General features: G+C 43.3%; 1 long non-coding RNA gene across 2 annotated transcripts; it reads right to left on the reverse strand.

Annotated features, from left to right (window-relative positions):
- Positions 1 to 772: 772 nt before the first annotated feature.
- Positions 773 to 18770, reverse strand: LOC139038683 (uncharacterized). 2 transcript variants are annotated; one of them, XR_011491744.1, is made up of 3 exons: positions 18133 to 18770; positions 4574 to 4798; positions 773 to 3402 (listed from the first exon to the last, which is right to left on the reverse strand). It is a non-coding gene; the product is annotated as an uncharacterized lncRNA (long non-coding RNA). The 2 variants fall into 2 exon arrangements; XR_011491743.1 differs by having other exon boundaries at positions 18681 to 18759.
- Positions 18771 to 20758: the final 1988 nt, after the last annotated feature.

Below are 20758 nucleotides of genomic sequence, written 5' to 3' on the forward strand. Positions count from 1 at the left end.
GGTCCTGCCCCGCTTGTTGACCAGAAAGCCCTGTACTCGTTTCCTAGGACTGCTGCAAACTCAGTGACTTACAACGGGAATGCGGTCTCTTATGGATCTGGATCCAGTCATCCTGAACAGTTTCACTGTGTCAGGATCAAGGTGTGTGCAGGCTGGAAGCCCTCCGGGAGAACTGATCTCCTTCGCTTTCCAGCTTTTAAAGCTGCGTTCCTTGGTTTCTGAGCCCCCCTCCACCTTCAAAGTCAGCACCACATGGACAGAGGAGCCTGGTGGGCTACAGTCCATGGGGTCACAAAGAGTCAAACATGATTGAGTGGCTTTCACTTCACTTATTTATCCATGTAGAGAACCTCAAAGGATCTACAGCCTAGTTCCTAGAACTAAGTGAATTTACTAAGACTGCAGGTTATGAGGTCAATATTAAAAAATCTACAGGAGTATATGAAAATGGAGAAAATTGTGTAACAGCAAAATTAACAATATCACCCCAAAGTAAAATATTTAAGTATAGCCCAATAAAATATGTGCACGAACTGCATGTAAAAACTCCAAAGCACTGATGAAAAAAATAATGACCTACATAAATGGAATAATATCCATTGACTAGAAAACCAATTACTGTTAAGACTTCAAATCTACCCAAATTGATCTATAAATCTCTGAAGTATATTTTCCAGGTATTCACAAGCTTATTCTAATATTTATGTGGACAAGCAAAGAAACTAGAAGGGCTAAAATAATTTTAAAAGAAAAACAAAGTTGGAAGCCTTACTATCTGATCTCAAGATTTATTATCAACTACAGAAATTAAGACAGCATGGGAATCGGTAAAAGGACAGATCAGTGAAAAAAAATAGAGACTCTAGGAATAAACCCACTCATCCAGCCAATTTTGATATGGGCATACAGGTAATTCAATGGAGGAAAAATTGTCTTTTCAATAAATGATGGTGGAATAATTGGACATCCAAATATGAACCATGAAACTTTCCTTATACTGCAAACCTTACACACACACAAAGTTCAAAATGGATCCTAGACCTAAACGTAAAACCCAAAGCTATAAAACTTTTAGGAGAAAATCTTTATGGTTTTCCTTGAATTAGTTAAAGATTTCTTATGTATGTGCGAGCTCAGTCACTCAGTCGTGTCTGATGTTTTGCGACACTACAGTTTGTAGCCCACCAGGCTCCTCTCTCCATGGGATTCTCCAGGCAAGAATACCGGAGTAGGCAGCCATTTCCTCCTCCAGGGGATCTTCCCCACCCAGGGATCGAACTCACATCTCCTGCATTGGCAGGAGAGCCACTGGGAAGCCAAAAATTTCTTATAAATGATACTAAAAGTACAATTCATAAAAGAATAAAATTAATAGATTGGACTGCTTCAAAAGTGATAATTCTAATGTTTCAAATGTTGTCATTAATACTAAAATACAAGCCACAGATAGGAGAAAATATTTGATAAACACATTGCTGATAAATGACTTTTACCCCAAATGTATAGATTCTCAAATGCCACAATGGTGGAGAGGGTATGAAGCAATTGGAGCCTTCATTTTTGCTGATTGAGATGCAAAATGTCATGACAACTTTGCAAAACAGTTTGGCAGTTTCCTACAACTTTAAACACATGCTCACTTCACAGCCTGGAAACCCAACCTCTAGGTATTTATTCAAGGGAAGTGAAAACAAATGTCACACAAACCCTGTGTTTGAGAGTTTGTGATGACTTTATTCACAGTCACCAAAAATTGAAAACAACACAAATACCATTTGACCAGTGAATGCATAATCAAAGTGAGATATAGCCACAAGGTGGACTTCCATACAAAATAGAAACAAATGATGGATAAATGGATCAATACGATGAGATTCAAAAAGCCTATGCTAAGTATATCTGGACAAAACTATAATTCAAAGAGATATACACACTTCTGTATTCCTGTTGGCACTGTTTACAATAGCCAAGACATGGAAACAATCTAAAAAATGTCCATCAACAGATTGAGTGGATAAAGAATACACACACACACACACACACACACACACACACACACACACCCTGACACACGGAACATTAGAAAGAAAGAAACTTAAGTTGCTCAGTTGTGTCCGACTCTTTGTGACCTCATGGACTATAGCCTGCCAGGCTCCCCTGTCCATGGGATTTTCCAGGCAAGAATACTGGAGTGGGTTGCCATTTCCTTCTCCAGGGGATCTTCCCGACCCAGGGATCGAACCCGGATCTTTCACACTGCAGGCAGACTCTTTGCCATCTGAGCCACCAGGGAAGCCTGTGTGGAATACTACTCAGCCATAAAAAGGACGAAATAATTCCATTTGCAGGAACCTGGGTGCAACTAGAGATTATGATACCAAGTCAAGTAAGTCAGATAAAAACTATCATTCGATGTCACTTATGCGTGAAATCTAAAAAGTGACCCAGATGAAATTATTTATGAAACAGAAACAAACTTACAGACATAGAGACCAGACTTATGGTCTCCAAGGGGCAGGTGGGGTGAGGGAGGGTTAGATTCAGAGTTTGGGATTGGGCTAACAGAAGCAAACTACTATTTACATAATGGATAAATAAGGTCCGGTCATATAACACAGGGGACTAGACTCAACAAACTGAGGAAAGGGAATGAAATAATAGGAAAGAAAATGAAAAAGAATACAGACACACACACACAGTATATGGGGCTTCCCAGATGGCGCTGATGGTAAAGAACCCGCCTGCCAATGTAGGCGACATAAGAGACCCAGGTTGGGAAGATCCCCTGGAGAAGGGAATGGCTACCCACTCCAGTATTCTTGCCCAGAGAATTCCACGGACAGAGGAGCCTGGCAGGTTACAGGTCGTGGGGTTGAGAAGAGTTGAATATGGCTTAGTGAGGAACATCAGCAGCCTACATACATATGTATAGCTGAATCACTTTGCTGTACAGAAGAAATCAGCATAACATTTAACATCAAATATACTTCAATAAAGCATCTTTATAAAAAAAGGAAAGACCTGTGCAAAGACTGGCAGAGCAAGAAACTCAGTGAATCCAGGTTCCCTCAAAAGCAACAAGAAGTCTTGCAAATGGTAAAATTCCACCGTGTGGGAATGATAGAAATGACAGGCAGAGAGCAAAGTGGAGGGCTTCAAGAGAAACTACGGACCTCGGGAAGAGCAGGGGGTCTGTGGCATTTTAGATCTGGGGCTCCTCTGGCCTGTGATCCTTTTGCAGTTCAGGGGTGCGTTCTGTTGAAAGGCTCAGACCCAGAGCACAGTCCGTGGTTTGACCGGGAGCTAGATTGTGCAGGAACATCTCTATTCCCAGGGCGTTGTCACTTTTTGATTTGACTGTGAGCTCGGCTCTGTGAACAAAGCCCTAAGCCCAGGGTGTTACTGAAAAAGAAAAAAAGAGAAAAGGTAACATCACAGTTGTCAGAGGCTGTGATTTCAGTTAGTGCAAAGGAGAGAGACTGGTCAAAATTTAAAAGGAAGGCCTGGAGAACTGGAGAACTAAAGGGAACTTTGAGGAGTTCCAACATATTCTGAGGTTCTAAAAGGTTGCGTGAATGCACACGGGACTAGGAGGGCTTCCCAGGTGGCACGAATGGGAAAGAACCCGCCTGCCAATGTGGGAGGCATAAGAGGCGCAGGTTCAATCGCTGGGTCGGGAAGATCCCCTGGAGGAGGGCATGGCATCCCACTCCAGTGTTCTTGCCTGGAGAATCCTGTGGACGGAGGAGCCTGGCAGATTACAGTCCATGGGGTTGCAAAAAGTCAGACACGACTAAAGCGCCTTTGCACGCACACAAGCATACGTGTACCCTGGAAAGATCTGGAAAAGACCGAGAGTCTGTCACTCACCGCGGACTGACGTAGAGGCCTTCTGAGAGCAAGAAGAAAAAACTAGGGACAGTGTGGAAACCACCTGAAGTCTGAAGGTTACCTTCGCTCACAGATGAACTGGACAAAGGATGGAAAACTGACGGTCAAGGCAATCAAGGAAATCTGATCCATCGCTGGCTTAGCGCTACACTATATGGACACAGGGCGAACCCCAGGCAGCCAGGCTTTAAAATATAAGCAAGAACTTAAAAAACAAGAAAAAGGAAGCAGAGAACTCAGTGACTGCACACCGCAGGGAATACAGTTATCCCAGGAAAGCCACTACACCAACAGGCAGCAAACACAGAAACAAAAGCAAACACATGCCGAAACCCCAGCAAGGACGCCAGTCCCTGGAGGGAGAGGAGCTGATGACAGAACTGTTACAAATTGTTATTTAAAATTTCCAGTTTTCAACAAAAAAATTCTGACCCAGGCCATGAGGCAAGAAAATATAGAGCATATGCAGAGGAATAAAGCAACGAGCAGAAAACACCCCTAGGAGACAAACAATTTACATCAGTTAGTGTAAATATGTCCAAAGAACTTTAAAAACTATGTTTAAAGAATTAAATCGAATAGAAAAAGCATAAAAGAACCAAGTATAAATTCTGGAGTTGAAAAGTACAAAATCTGAAATGAAAAATTCACTAGAGAAACTCAACGACACATCTGAACTCACCTAAGAAAGAATCTTTCTGTTTTTAGTTGCTCAGTGGCGTCCGACTCTTCGCAACCCCATGGACGGTACCCTGCCAAGATCTTCTTGTCCGTGGAATTTTTCAGCCAAGAATACTGGAGTGGGTTGCCATTTTCCTCCTCCAGGGGATCTTCCTGAAACAGGAATCAAACCCACATCTCTCGCATCTCCTGCATTGGGAGGCAGATTCTTTACCACTAGCATCACCTGGGAAGAGATTAAAAACAGGTGGCAAGAATACATAGAAGAACTATACAAAAAAGTCTTAATGACCTGGACAACTATGAGGGTGTGGTCACTCACCTAGAGCCAGACATCCTTGAGTATGAAGTCAAGTGGGCCTTAAGAAGCATTTTTACAAACAAAGCTAGTGGAAGTGATGGAATTCCAGCTGAGCTATTTCAAATCCTAAGAGATGATGCTATTAAAGTGCTGCACTCATTATGCCAGCAAATTTGGAAAACTCAGCAGTTGCCACAGAACTAGAAAAGGTCAGTTTTCATTCCAATCTCAAAGAAGGGCAATGCCAAAGAATGTCCAAACTACTGTATAATTGCACTCATTTCACAAGCTAGCAATGTTATACTCAAGATCTTTCAAGCTAGACTTCAACAGTACATGAACAAAGAACTTCCAGAAGTACAAGCTGGGTTTAGAAAAGGCAGAGGAACCAAAGATCAAATTGCTAACCTTCCCTGGATCATGGAGAAAGCAAGGGAATTCCATAAAAACATCTACTTCTGCTTCACTGACTATGCTAAAACTTTTGACAGGTATGGATCACTACAAACTGTGGGAAATTCTTCAAGAAATGGGAACACAAGACCACCATTCAGGTTTCTGCTGAGAAACCTGAATGCAGGATCAGAAGCAACAGTTAGGACTGGACATGGAACAACAGATTCAGACTGATTCGAAATTGAGAAAGGAGAATGTCAAGGCTGTATATTGTCACCCTACTTATTTAACTTATATGCAGAGTACATCATGCGAAATGCCAAGCTAGATGATTCACAGCTGGAATCAAGATTGCCAGGAGAAATATCAACAATTTCATATATGCAGATGACACCACCCTTATGGCAGAAATCGAAGAGGAACTAAAGAGCCTCTTGATGAAAGCAAAAGAGGTGAGTGAAAAAGCTGTCTTAAAACTCAACATTCAAAAAACTAAGATCATGGCATCTGGTCCCATCACTTCAAGGCAAATAGAAGGGGGTAAAGTGGAAATAGTGACAGATTTTATTTTCTTGGGCTCCAAAATCACTGCAGACAGTAAATACAGCCACGGAATTAAAAAACACTCCTTGGAAGGAAAGCAACGACAAACCTAGTTGTTGCTGTTCAGTCAATAAGTCATTCTGTCTGACTCTTCGTGACCCCAAGGACTGCAGTATGCCAGCTCCTCTGGCCTCCACTATCTTCCAGAGTTCACTCGAATTTATGTCCATTGAGTCTATGATGGTATCTAACCATCTCGCACTTCTCCTTTTGCCTTTTATCTTTCCCAGCATCAAGGTTTTTTCCAATGAGATGGCTCTTCACATCGGGTGACCAAAGTATTGGAGCTTCAGCTTTAGCATCAGTACTTCCAATGAGTATTCAGGGTTGATTTCTCTCAGGATTTAGGTTTGTCATGGTTTTTCTTCCAAGGAGCAAGTGTTTTCTAATTTCATGAGAAACCTAGACAGTGTATTAAAAAACAGACACATCACTTTGCCCACAAAAGTCCATATAGTCAAAGATATGGTTTCTCCAGAAGCCATGTACAGATGTGAGTTGGAGCATAACAAAGGCTGAGCACTGAAGAATTGATGCTTTCGAATTGTGGATCTGGAGAAGACTCTTGAGAGTCCCTTGAACTGCAAGGAGATCGAACTAGTTGATCCAAAAGAAATCAACCCTGAATATTCATTGGAAGGACTAACACTGAAGCTGAAGCTGATACTTTGTCCACCTGATGGGAAGAGCTGACTCATTGGAAAAGACCCTGATGCCGGGAAAGATTGAAGGCAAAAGGAGAAGAGGACGACAGAAGGTGAGATGCTTAGATGGCTTCACCGACTCAATTCACAGGAATTTGAGCAAACTCTGGAAGATAGTGAAGGACAGGGAAGCCTGGCATGCTGCAGTCTGTGGGGTCACAAAGAGTCAGACACGACTTATCGACTGAACAGCAATGAGAAGAAAGAATCAGGAACAAAACAATTTTCAAAGGATGAATATCAATTCTTCACAAACTCTTTAAAAAAATAGAAGAGGAGGAAATACTTCCCAAATCATTGTATGAAGCCATTATCGTGACGCCAAAACCAGAAAAAGACATTGCAAAGAAAGAAAACTACAGATCAATAAGTCTTCTCAGTATACATGAGAAAATACACCACAAAATATTTCAAATCAAATCCAAGAACACAGAAAGAAGATATACAGCATGACTAAGGGGATTTATTCTTGGAATGAAAAGTTGATTTAACATTCAAAAATCAATTAATTACTATAATACACATCAATAGAATAACAAATAAAAATGCAAACCACACAATCATCTTAATATATGCAGGAAATAAAATACATGACAAATTCCAGCACCTGGTCCTCATGCAAACACTTAACAAAAAAGCAATAGATTGAAACTTTTTCATACTGACAAAGGTCATCTGTGAAAAACCCACAGCTAACGTTATGCTTAATAGTGAAGTCCTGGATGCCTTTTCCAAAACAGCACCAATACAAGAAAGTCTACTATCATTTTTATTCAACATTGTACTAGAGAGTCTAGCGTTGGCAATTAACAAAGAAATAAATTAAATACAATCTCTATTTGAAGCAGTTATGATCTTGCATTTTAAAATGCATGTAAAAATTATTAGAACCTATGGGGTTTCCCTGGTGGCTGAGTAGGAAAGAATCTGCTTGCCAGTGCAGGAGATACGGGTTCAGTCCCTGGGTCAGGAAGATCCCCGGGAGAAGGAAATGGCAACCCACTCCAGTATTCTTGCCTGGGAAACCCCCAGGACAGAGGAGCCTGGCGGGCTACAGGTTATGGGATCGCAAAAGGGCAGACATGACATGCACACAGACACATCAACTAGAACAGCAAGGTTATAGCACATGAGATCAACATGTTAAAAAAAATCAGTTGCATTTCTCTGTACTTGCAATAAACAATCCAAAATGAAGTTAATAACACAAATCCATTTACAGTAGCATCCAAAAGAATGAAATACTTGGGAATAGATTTACCAAGAAAAGGGCAAAACTTACTATCTGAAAACTACAAAGCATTGTTGAAAGAAATGAGGGCAGCGCTAAAGAAGTTTTTAAAAATTATATGGCCAAGGCTTGGAAGACTTAATGTTGTCTAAGGTGGCTGTCCTCCCCACATTGATCTATGAGTGCAACACTGTTTGCGTGTGCTAAGTCTATTCAGTCGTGTCTGACTCCTTGGAACTACATGGACCATAGCCTTCCAGGCTTCTCTGTCCATGGGATTCTCCAGGCAAGAATATTGGAATGGGTTGCCATGCCCCACTCCTGGGATCTTCCTGACCCAGGGGATGAACCTGCATCTCTTTTGACTCCTGCATTGGTAGGCAGGCTCTTTACCACCAGGGCCCCCTGGGAAACCCATCCGCACTCAATTCCCAGCTGACTTATTTGTAAAGACTGACAAGCTGGATCTAAAATTCACATACAAGTCAAGGGACTCGGAGTACAAAATAGCCAAAACAATCTTTAAAAAGAAGAATAGGAACTTCCCTGGTGGTCCAGTGGTTAAAACTCTGTGCTCCCCATGCAGGGGACCTGAGTTCAATCCCCGGTTGGGGAACTAGGTCCCACACCCCCCATGCCACAACTAAGAGTTCGGAAGTGAAGTGAAAGTTAAAGCCACTCAGTCATGTCTGATTCTTTGTGACTCCATGGACTACAGAGTCCATGGAATTCTCCAGGCAAGAATACTGGAGTAGGTATCTGTCCCCTTCTCCAGCGGATCTTGCTGACCCAGGAGTCAACCTGGGGTCTCCTGCATTGCAGGCGGATTCTTTAACAACTGAGCTACCAGGGAAGCCCAAGAGTTTGAAGATGCAACTAAAGATCTTGCATGCCGCAACTAAGACCCAGTGCAGCCAAATAAATAAATAAAAATAAAACAATAAAATAGAGTAGCCTCCAGGAAATTTTAAAATATATGTATAAAAAACAAAGTAGGAAGACTTGCACTTTCTGATTTCCAAACTTACTACAAAGCAACAATAATGATTGCATCGTGGTTATGGAATAAGGAGAGGTATATAGATTAATGGAGTTCAACTGGAAGTCCAAAGATAAACCAATGTGTTTCTGGATAAACTGATTTTTGACAAGAGTGCCAAGGTCATCCAACAGAGAAAGAATAGTCTTTTCAACAAATGGTGCTAATACAACTGGATGGCCACGTGCAAAAGAGTGAAACTGGACTCTCACATCATACTCAGAAGTTAACTCAAAATGGGTCAAACACCTGCATATAAGAGCTAAAACTATAGTATAGAAGAAAACACAGGGCTAAACCTTCATGACCTTCACCTTGGTAAATGAATTATTAGATATGACACCAAAAGCAAGAGCCATAAATGAAAAAATAGACATACCAGATTTCATTAAAATTTAAATCTTTTATGCTTCAAAGGACCCTATCAAAACAGACAGTTCAGGCAATGGGAAAAATATTTGCAAATTGTATACCTGATAAGCACTTGAAAAAGCCAGAAGGTGGATATAATCCAATGGCTATAAATGAATAAATGAATAAACAAAATGTGGTGTAGCAGTACAATGGAGTACTGTCTGACAACACAGAGAAAAGAAGTGCTGGTACATACTGTATCACAGACGAACCTTGAAAACATTATGCAGTGAAAAAAATTAGTCACAAAAGACCACACATGATAGAAGTCCACACGTGCAAAATGTCCTCAATAGGAAAAACCCATAGAGACAGAAACTGAATTAGTGATTGCTCAGGCCTGAGGGTGGGGAGGAAGGAGTGATGAAGTGGAAGAGGATCACAGCTGAGAAACAAGGGTTGCTTTTTGAGATGATGAAAACTGACCATGGTGCTGCTTGCACCTATCCACCAATACACCAAAGGCCACTAAATATTTTAAATGGATGAGTTTTATGGTATGTAAATCACATCCCAATAAAGTCATTTTTAAAAAGAAGAAGGGAGTGATTAAATTATGTGGAATGATGCTGAGATGAAAATTAAAATAATAATGTTGGTTTTTGGATGTGACAAAATGGAGGTCCCTGGTGGAATAAAGAGGAACAGAAAGAGGGGGAACCATCACATGTACCAATATATGCACAACGGGAGTTCCAAAATGAGATGAAGAGAGAAAGACAGGCAAAGAAACATTTGAAAACGTAAGAGCCAAAAGCCTCCCAAACTGGGAGAAAAGTATTTACATACACAGCCAAGAACTCATAAAAACCCAAGCAGATTAAACTCAAAGAGATCCATACTGACACACATTAGAATCAAACTGAAAAAAAGTCAAAAACAGAAAGAACATATTGGAAGTAGCAAGAAAGAAATCTATTAAAATGTACAAGGGGACTTCAATAAGATTAACAATTGACTTCACTGCAGAAACCATAGCAAACAGAAGAATGACATCTCTAAAATGTTGAAAGTGAAGACTATCAATAATAGTTTTATATTTTGCAATGTTATCTTTCAAACTTAAAAACATTAAGATATTCCCAGAGAAACAAGGACTGAGAGGATATATGGGCATCATATTCACCATACAAGAAATGCTAATGAGAGTTCCTCAGATTGAGAAAAAGGAACGCTAACCACATGGGTGTCTATGAACAACAATAGAAAGGTACGTTTGTTTGTAATGCTTCCCCCCCCCCCATCTGCTTTAAAACAAGTGCATAAAGCAATAATTACAAATCTGTGTTGATAGACATAAAATGTTCAGTTCAGTTCAGTCACTCAGTCATGTCTGAAGCTGTGATCCTATGGGCTGCAGCACGCCAGGCCTCCCTGTCCATCACCAACTCCCGGAGTTTACTCAAACTCATGTCCATTGAGTAGGGGATGCCATCCAACCATCTCATCCTCTGTCATCCTCTTCTCCCCCCACCTTCAGTCTTTATAAGACAATGACAGCACAGAAGATTGAAGAGGAAATGAAGCTATAAAGGAGCAAATATTTCATACAGTATTAAAATTGTATTAATCTGAGATGAACTGTGTTAAGTAAAGATGATATTTTCAATCCACAAGCAACTACTAAGAAAATAGCTCAAAAACATAGGGTAAAAAAATGACAAAGGTTTTAAATAATCACACTAGAAAATATCTAGTGACTGCAGCTACGAAATTAAAGACTTCTGCTTCTCGGAAGAAAAGCTATGACAAACCTAGACAGTGTATTAAAAAGTAGAGACATCACTTTGCTGACAAAGATCTGTATAGTCAAAGCTATGGTTTTTCCAGTAGTCATGTACGGACGTGACAGCTGGACCATAATGAAGGCTGAGTGCCAAAGAATTAATGCTTTCCAAGTGTGCTGCTGAAGAACTCTGGAAAGTTCCTTGGACTGCAGGGAGATCAACCCAGTCAATTCTAAAGGAAATCAATTCTGAACACTCATTGGAAGGACTGATACTGAAGTTGAAGCCCCAATACTTTGGCCCTCTGATGCGAACAGCTGACTCATTTCCCCGATGCTGGGAAAGACTGAAGGCAAAAGTAGAAGGTGGTGACAGAAGATGAGATGTTCAGATAGCATCACTGACTCAATGGACAAGGATTTGAGCAAACTCCGGGAGATAATGGAGGACAGGGAAGCCTGGTGTGCTGTAGTCCATAGGGTCACAAAGAGTCAGAGATGATTTAGTGATTGAACAACAGAAACTATCTGTTTAGCACAAAATAAAGCAGTAATGGTGGAACAGGTGTTAGTCATTCAGTTGCATCCGACTCTCTATAGCCCCATGGACTGTAGCCCACCAGGCTCCACTGTCCATGGGATTGTCCAGGCAAGAATACTGGAGAGGGTTGCCATTCCCTTCTCCAGGGAAATCTTGCCAACTCATGGATTGAACCCAGATCTCTGTCATTGCAGACAGGTTCTTTACCTACTAAGCTACAATAGTCTGAGCAGAAGAATGATAAATGAAGATATTGAAGCTGGGGATGGGGATAGGGGGAAGTTACTAACAATGATGTTTTAACAACCCAATCAAAAAATGGGCCAAAGACCTTTACAGACATTTCTCCAAAGAAGGCATACAGATGGCTAACAAACACATGAAAAGATGCTCAACATCACTCATTATCAGAGAAATGCAAATCAAAACCATGATGAGGTACAATCTCATGCTGGTCAGAATGGCTGCTATCAAAAAGTCTACAAACAATAAATGTTGTAGAGAGTGTGGAGGAAAGGGAACCTCTAACACTGTTGGTGGGAATGCAAACTAGTAGAGCCACTATGGAGAGCAGTGTGGCGATTCCTTAAAAAACTGGAAATAGAACTGCCATACAACTCAGCAGTCCTACTGCTGGGCATATACACCAAGGAAACCAGAACTGAAAGAGACACGTGTACGCCAATGTTCATCGCAGCACTGTTTACAATAGCCAGGACATGGAAGCAACCTAGCATCCTTCAGCAGACAAATGGATAAGAGAGTTGTGGTACATAAACACAATGGAATATTACTCAGCTATTCTAAAAGGAATGCATTTGAGTCAGTTCTAATGAGGTGGATGAAACTGGAGCCTATTATACAGAATGAAGTAAGTCAGAAAGAAAAACACCAATATAGTATATTAATGCATATATATGAAATTTAGAAAGATGGTAACAACGACCCTATACGCAAGACAGCAAAAGGCACATAGATGTAAAGAACAGACTTTCGGACTCGGTGGGAGAAAGCGAGGGTGGGATGATTTGAGAGAATGGCATTGAAACACGCATACTGAAAGTCAAAAGTGAAAGTGAAGCCGCTCAGTCGTGTCCCACTTTGCGACCCCATGAACTGTAGCCTGCTAGGCTTCTCTGTCCATGGAATTCTCCAGGCAAGAATACTGGAGTGGGTTGCCATTTCCTTCTCCAGGGGATCTTCCCGACACAGGGATCGAACCTGGGTCTCCCACACTGCAGGCAGACTCTTTACCAACTGAGCCACCTGGGGTTCTTTATATATAACATGTATACTGCCATATGGGAAATAGATGCCCAGTCCAAGTTCGGTGCATGAAACAGGGCACTCAAAGGCAGCGCACTGGGACAACCCAGAGGGATGGGATGGGGAGGGAGGTGGGAGAAGGGCTGGAACAGGAGGATACATTACACCCATGGCTGACTCATATCAATCTATGGAAAAAACCACCACAAGATTGTAATTAGCCTCCAATAAAAACAACTGAATTAATTTTTTTAAATGATGTTTTAAACAGCCTACTGGTGGAAGCTTTTCAAAATAGCCCAGGACACCAAAAAGACAATTTCTGTGCAGACACTTTGCAGGAAGTTGCAGTTTTGCATCCTTAAGGTACCTGTGGCTCCTGTTGTAGCACAGTAAAAGCTTCCCACAATCTAGAGGCAGTTTTCACTGGAAGAAAGATGACTGTATTACTAGACCACGTCTTGTAACACCACACACATAGTTCCTGGACTAAATGTAGCCCAATGAGTCTGCTGCAATTTCTAAAAAAACTGGACAAAGGCATAGCCAAAGTGTAGGAACAAAACCAACATAAAACCGGTGAGTCCAGCACATACAGCCAGCATACAACCGTGGATACCGCCAAATCTTAAATGAATGGAGAAGAAATACTTTTGAGTAGCTGATATTTGTGAAGACACAGTGCTGGAGAAGAGAAGACTAAAAAGGGCAGAGAGAGAAATGGAAAGATAAGTTACATTTGCATTTTCATAATCTTACAGCTATCCATTTGAAAAGGCAAAAAGACATACAACATAGAACATAAACATGAACAGCAAATGGCATACATAAATCTTACTGGTTTATATTAAAATATCAGTATATTAAAGACTCCAATTAAAATGCAGGAATTAGAAGAAGGGACAAAAAATAAGACTCCACTATATTTGATCTACATGCATTTTAGATACTAAGACTCAAATAGCTCAAAAGTAAATGGATGAAAAAAGATATGTGTTACAAATAGTAACAGAGAACTGAAGTGGTTACTTTAATATTAGATAAAACGCACTTTAAGATAAATGTTAGTAGAGAGATGACATTTTATAACGATAAAAGAGTCAATTCATCAAGAAGTGACTATCATAAACATCTGTGCTCCTAACAACTAAGTCCCAAAATACCTGAAGAAAAGACTCAGAGTTGAAGATAGGAATAGACAATTCAACAAGAGTAGTTGCAGATTTCAAAACCCCACTCTCAGTAGTGGGTGAAACAGCTAGAAGGGACAAGGAACTGAAGACTTGAACAACACCGTCAAAACAGCTAGAAGGGACAAGGAACTGAAGACTTGAACAACACCGTCAACCAGCTAAACCAAACAGAAATTTACAGAGCATGTCATTCAAACACTGTCAAAATACTTGTTCTTCTCAAGTGCTGCTGCTGCTGCTGAGTCGCTTCAGTCGTGTCCGACTCTGTGCGATCCCATAGACGGCAGCCCACCAGGCTCCCCCGTCCCTGGGATTCTCCAGGAGTGGGTTGCCACTTCCTTCTCCAATGCATGCAAGTGAAAAGTGAAAGTGAAGTCGCACAGTCGTGTCCGACTCGTAGCGGCCCGTGGACTGCAGCCCACCAGGCTCCTCCGTCCATGGGATTCTCCAGGCAAGAGGACTGGAGTGGGTCACCATTGCCTTCTTCGCTTCTCAAGTGCACACAGAGGTTTTTCCAGGGAAGCCCACGTATTACACCATAAAACAAGCGTCAGTAAGTTTAAAAAGATGTGAAAAGGACAGAGATCGTACGAAACGTGTTCCCTGATGATAATGGAGTGAAATGAGAAGTCAGTGCCATGAGCTTCCCTGTGGCTCGGTGGTAAGGAACCCCCCGCCAATGCAGGAGTCGGGGTTCACTCCCTGGTCTGGGAAGACCCCACAGGCCGAGGAGCAGCCAAGCCCGAGCGCCGTGACTACTGAGCCTGCGCACTAAGAGCCCGGGACCCGCAACTACGGAAGCCGGGCACCCTGGAGCACTCCGCAGCAAGGGATGCGTCTGCAATGCACACTGCAGCCGGACAAGAGCCCTGCAGCGGGGAAGACCCAGGACAGCCAACAAATAAATAAACTCATTAAAAAAAGACAGAGGAAACGTGCCACATTTACACATAATGTGAAATTTTAAAAATATGTTCCTAAATGACAACGAGTCAAAGAAAAAAAATTACAAGGTAAGTAGAGCTCATGTGGAGATGCGTGAAAACAAAATCACAACATACTGAAGCTTGTGGGATGCAGAGAAAACAGTGCTCAGAGGAGAAGGCATTGTTGTAAATGCCTACATGAAAAATTAAGAAAGATTTCAGAGCCATAATGCAACTTTCTACCATAAGAAATAGAAAGAAGAGCAAACTTGATTTAAACCAAGTATAAGAAAGGAAATCAACACTGAATTTTCATCGGAAGGACTACTGCTGAAGTTGAAACTGAAGCTCCAATACTTTGGCCACTTGATGCGAAGAGCCAACTCACTGGAAAAGACCCTGAGGCTGGGAAAGACTGAAGGCAGGAGGAGAAGTGGGTGGCAGAGGATGAGATGGTTGGATGGCATCACTGAATCAATGGCCATGAGTTTGAGCAAACTCTGGAATTTAGTGAAGGACAGGGAAGCCTGGCGTGTTCAGTCCATGGGGCTGCAAAGAGTCAGACATGACTGAGTGACTGAACAACAAGAGGAAAGTAAATAATACAGACGAGAGTAAAAAATTAATGGAAGAGAGAATAGAAACAATAGAATAGATCAATAAAACCACAAGTTGGTCCTTAAAATAGATTAGCAAAATTGACGAGCCTTTAGCTAGCCCGACCAAGAGAAAAACAGAACACAAATTAGTAAAATCAGGAATGAAAGAGGTCACATTACTTGCAACTTCCTAGAAGTAAAGAGTATTATAAGGGGATACAATGAACAATTGCATGCCACAAAATTAGATAACTTGATGAAATTATTCCTGAGAAAGCATAAAATATACAAGAAAATGAAAAAAAAAATCAATTTTTTTTGTAAAAAAAAATTTACTTTTTTGTAAAAGTAAGAAATTGAGTTAGTAATCATAGCTGTCTTCACAGAGAAAAGCCAGGTACTAGCTGGCCTTACTGGTGAATTCTAACACATGTTTAAAGGAGAATTAACAGCAGTCCAAATCAAACCAAAATCAAAAAAGTTGAAGAGGTAGGAATACTTTCCAACTCTTGATACCAAGACCAGACCAAAACATCATGTGAAACAAAAACCAATAGCTCTTGTGAATATAGACGCAAAAATCTCCCATAAAATACTAGGAAACTGAATACAGCAACATAAAAATAAAAAAGCTTACACAGAAAGACGAAGAGGGATTTATCCCAGGAAATAAGACTGGTTAAACAACAAAAAAATTCAATTAATGTAACACCCTATATTAATAGAAGAAAAGATAAAAACCATGTGATCATTTCAATAGATATTGAAAAAAGCATTTGACAAAGTCCACCACAGATTTGTGATAAAAATTATAAATAAAACTGGAAGTGAAGGGAACCTTTTCAACCTGATAAAGAGTACCTAGGGGAAACCTACGTAAACATCAAACTTAATGGTGAAAGCTTGGATGCTTTCCTGCCAAGATCAAGAGCAAGACAGACATGTCTGCTCTCATGGTTTTTCTCAACATTGCACAGAAGTTCTAGCCAGGCAAATTAATCAAGAGAAAGAAATACATGACATCCAGATCAGAACAGAAGAAGCCCCTGAATCGTTGTTTTCATCAGGTAACACGATCTTACATGTAACTAACCCTAAAACACCCTTGTGAAGAAAACTATCGGAGCTGATAAATGAATTCAGCAAGGTTACCAGATCAACGTACAAAAGTCAGTTCTGTTTCAGTAAACCAGCAATGAATAATCAGAAATGAAAATTTAAGGCTGAAATACCTTTCACAACAGAATCAAAAACATAAAATGCTTTGGAATAGATTTAGCAAAAGAGGTGAAAGATGTACTAAAATTGATAAAATGTGGCTGGTGGAAATTAAAGATCTATTTGGATGGGGATACATTCCATGTTCATGGACTCAGTATTGTGATAATGGCAATTCTCCCTAAATTGACCGCTAGACTCAGCATAAACCTTATCACAATTCCAGCAGAATTTTTCTTTTCAGAAACTGGGAAGTTGATCCAAAAATTATATGGACATGCAGATGTGGCCCGGAGGGTACAAAGCAATTTTGAAAAAGGAGAACAAAGTTGGAGGATATTGGATTAGTCTGCTATATCTGCCAGCAAAATACCACAGCTGGGGTGGCTTAGAAACAACAGATTAATTTATTACATAAATTGTTATTACTATTTTGGCTTCACTGTGTGATACGCACGATCTTAGTTCTCTGACCAGGGACAGAACCTGTGTGGGAGTGCAGTCTTAACCTGGACCGCCAGAGAAATCCCTTACATGAGTTACTAATAAACTGCAAATAATCCTTAAAACTAATAAGTTTAAGAATATTGTCACGGTTTTAGAGGTCAAAAATCTGAAATCAAGGTATCAGCAGGCTCTCAGGGGAGCCTTGTGACTTCCAGTTCTGGGGACTCCTGCAGCCTTTGGCCATGTCACCCCAGTCTCAGCCTCCAGCTTCACATGGTCAGATCCTCTCCTTTTTGTCTCTTCTAAGGACACTTGTCAGCGGGTTTAAAACCCAATCAGGTAACCCAGGATAATCTCATTTCAAAATCCTCACCTTAGCCACATCGCCAAGACCTGTTCTACAACCAAGGCCAAGTTCATGGGTTCCAGGATTAGGATATGGACCTATCTTCTTGGGAGCCACCAGTCCACTACAGAGGACTTTCAATTTCAAAACTTACCTTAAGGCTTCTGCCTTATCAAGATGAACTTATCTACGAAACAGAAGCAGATTCGCAGTCATGAAGAACAGGCCTGTGCTTGCCAAGAGTGGGATGGAGGGCGGCGTGGATCGGGAGTTCAGGGTTAGCAGATATGAACTCTTATATATATATATATGGTGGATGAAAAACAAGATCCTCCTGCATAGCACAGGGAACTATATTCCTGTGAGAAACTAACATCCCGTGATGAACCATAACAGAAAAGAATATGAAAAAGAATGTGTAGACATGTATAACTGAATCAATTTTCTGTACAGTAAAAACTAACATAGCATTGTAAACCAACTCTACTTCAACAAAAAGAAACAAAAAACAAAATAGATATTTAAAACAAAAAGAAAAGGACAATAAGACACTGGCATACAGATAAGACATCTAGATCAGCAGAACAGAATTGAAAGTCCAGATGTGAACCTGTGTATTTGTGGTCAGTTGATGATCAAGAGAAGTCTCGGTCTCAGGCAGGCTCTGCGTACCGGGGCTCAGGTCGGGTCGGCCGTCCTGACCCTTGTAACTCTGCCTTGGGTCCCCGATTGGTCTTGTGGGGGAGCTTCCTGTCCTCCGGCAGCGCAGACCTGTGTTTGGTTTCAGCGGCGGATCCTGGACCCCAGGTGGGCTCCTGCCCTGCCCCTAGGTAGAAGGCTTTTCCTTGTGTCTTTCTTTTTTTTTTTCCTTGTGTCTTTCTCTTCCGCCACGATGGGTGTCTGCCTGTGTGCCCTCGAGGTGACAGATTTTGCTACTTCTCTACCGGCAGTTTAAAGCTTTTGCTTCTTAGGAGAGAAGGGTCTTCAAAAGCGGGTGAGGATGGGCACTCATCTCTTAGCAGACCTCCGCCTACATCCCATCCAGAGGCGCCTCTCTCACTCTGGGGCCCTTGAGGGGCCTCTCTCCAGCCCCAGTCTTCCCCCCTCATGCCTGCTGGAGCCCCCTGAGCAAGCTCCGAGTGGGGGTGAGCCACTTACCTGGGTGCAGCCCCCCGGCAGTCCCCCTCGAGCCTGCCCCTGGCCTTGCCAGCATTTTAGCTGTTTATTCTTATCTAGCCGCCACTTCCTGCCACGTGAGGCCCACGTGAGCAGGTCCGGAGGTGATCGCCCTTCTTTTTCATTCAGATGACCTGACCGGCGGGTTTGTGACCCGTGGGGCTGAGTCTTTTCCGGGTTTTTCTCATTATTAGGGTGGAAACAGCATTCTTTGCAGCTTTCTTCTTCCTCCACAGAAGCAGAAACCCAAATCTGGCCCCTTTTCAGAGGACTGTTGGGTGGAGAATAGGAGCAGAGGTGGGCAAGGTGGTCGGCTGAAGCTGGGACCCCCAGGTTCGGAGGCTCCAGGCTGATCACCTAGGAAAGGGGCTGTGGGAAGGCTCACACCGGCGGCCAGAGGAGGTGTGGGTCTGGTGGAGCGGAGGGAGATACCTGGTATCCACAGGGGCTGAGGAGAAACGCTAGAGGGCCTGGGCAGAAACGCTAGAGGGCCTGGGCTTCCAAGACGCGAAACTCCCCTGGGAGGCGGATGCGGGCCAACACGCTCAGTCCACGTAGGGCTGCGGCTTTAGGGCTGTGAACTCTCTCAGCAAAGTGTCCCAGCCTCGGGGCTGTCGGATCCCCAGGACAGGTGTGCCCGTGCAGGGCGCCGTGGCTCAGCACTGCGGCTTCCTGAAGGACGTGGTCATGCGACCGTGGAACTCAGTGAAGACGAACCAGAGGAGGAGAAGCCAAGACTCCTCTCCGCTCTGAATAATGACAGGCTCTCGGTGGGCACTGGACCCCCTGCCGGGTCCTCTTCCGGGGCTTTCCAAGGACACACGCAGTAACCATCCTGGCGGTCACGCGGGGCAGGTCCAGTTACCCCCTGCTCACACCAACCGAAGAGGAGGCAGGGGAGTGGCTGAGTTCCCTGCTCTAGGGGCTTGAATGGATCCCCCCACAAGCTGTGTCCACGTCTGAACCCCCAGAAACCGTGACTGTGGCCTCGTTTGGGAAGAGGGTCTTTGCTGATATAATGCAGCCCAGGATCTGGAGGGGAGATTATCCAGGTGGGCCCCGAATCCGATGGCAGGGGTGGGGAGAAAGGAGAGCGAGCAGATGGGACAAGCCAAGGCTGCTCTTTCAGGGCCGCTGGGGCCGGGGGCCAGCGCCCCACTGACCCCTGGGGAGCCTCACGGACGGGCGGACGGGGGGCTTCACGGCGGGAAAGGCGGGCTCATGACCCATGGGGCTGCTGGTCTGGGACGGTGGGGGGCTCACGGGAAGGGGACTCCTGGGGGGCCCGTTAGGGGTGCACTTGGCTCTCTCTGCCGGGCCCCACGTTGGAAGCAGGAACTGGAATCGGGGCAGCGGTGAGTTATTGATCAGGTCCTGGCCATGTGCGGCGGGTGGTTACAGGGTCACTGCCCCCTGCCCCCTGCCCTCTGACCTCCTACAGGCGGTTTGCTGGAGGGGCAGCTCGGCTCCCTGGGCCGGTGGCCGCAGGCGGTGGGGTCAGAGGTCTGTTTCCACGTATGGTCCGCTCATTGCCCCTTCGTGCATTCAGCCTCCCACTATTGTGTCTTCAGGGCTAAGTTCTGCGTCTGCTGGGACACAGAATTTGGGACTATGATCTCCCAGGGGACAGGGCCATGTTTCAGGGCTCTGGGTTCCCCTGGGACAGGTTCGTGACTTTTGGGCCCCAGAGTTCCCTCAAGACTTGTGGTTTTAACACTGTCATCTCAGGTGAGGGCTCTCCTGTGCCCCTCGGAGTTCCCCGGGGACAGGGTCCTGGTTCAGGGCTGTGGGCACCCTCAGGGCAGGGCCAAGACTTTAGGATCATCAGGTCTCTTTCCAGAAGGCTGTGGTGTGGATCTGTGTGCTCCCTGGGGACAGTCACTTCTCTCAGGATGGTGGCCAAGCCTAGGGCCCAGTGAAGTGCCCAGGGGTGCTCCAACTCTGGGATGCCCAGCACCGAGCAGTTTGTGGCCACGTGCTGCCCACAGCCCTCTCATCCTAAGGCATCCGATAGCCTGAAGCCAGAGCAGTTTCCTGAGCAAGCTCAGAGCTAGGACACA

Source organism: Odocoileus virginianus, chromosome 16 (assembly GCF_023699985.2).
Source record: "Odocoileus virginianus isolate 20LAN1187 ecotype Illinois chromosome 16, Ovbor_1.2, whole genome shotgun sequence".
NCBI lineage: Eukaryota > Metazoa > Chordata > Mammalia > Artiodactyla > Cervidae > Odocoileus > Odocoileus virginianus.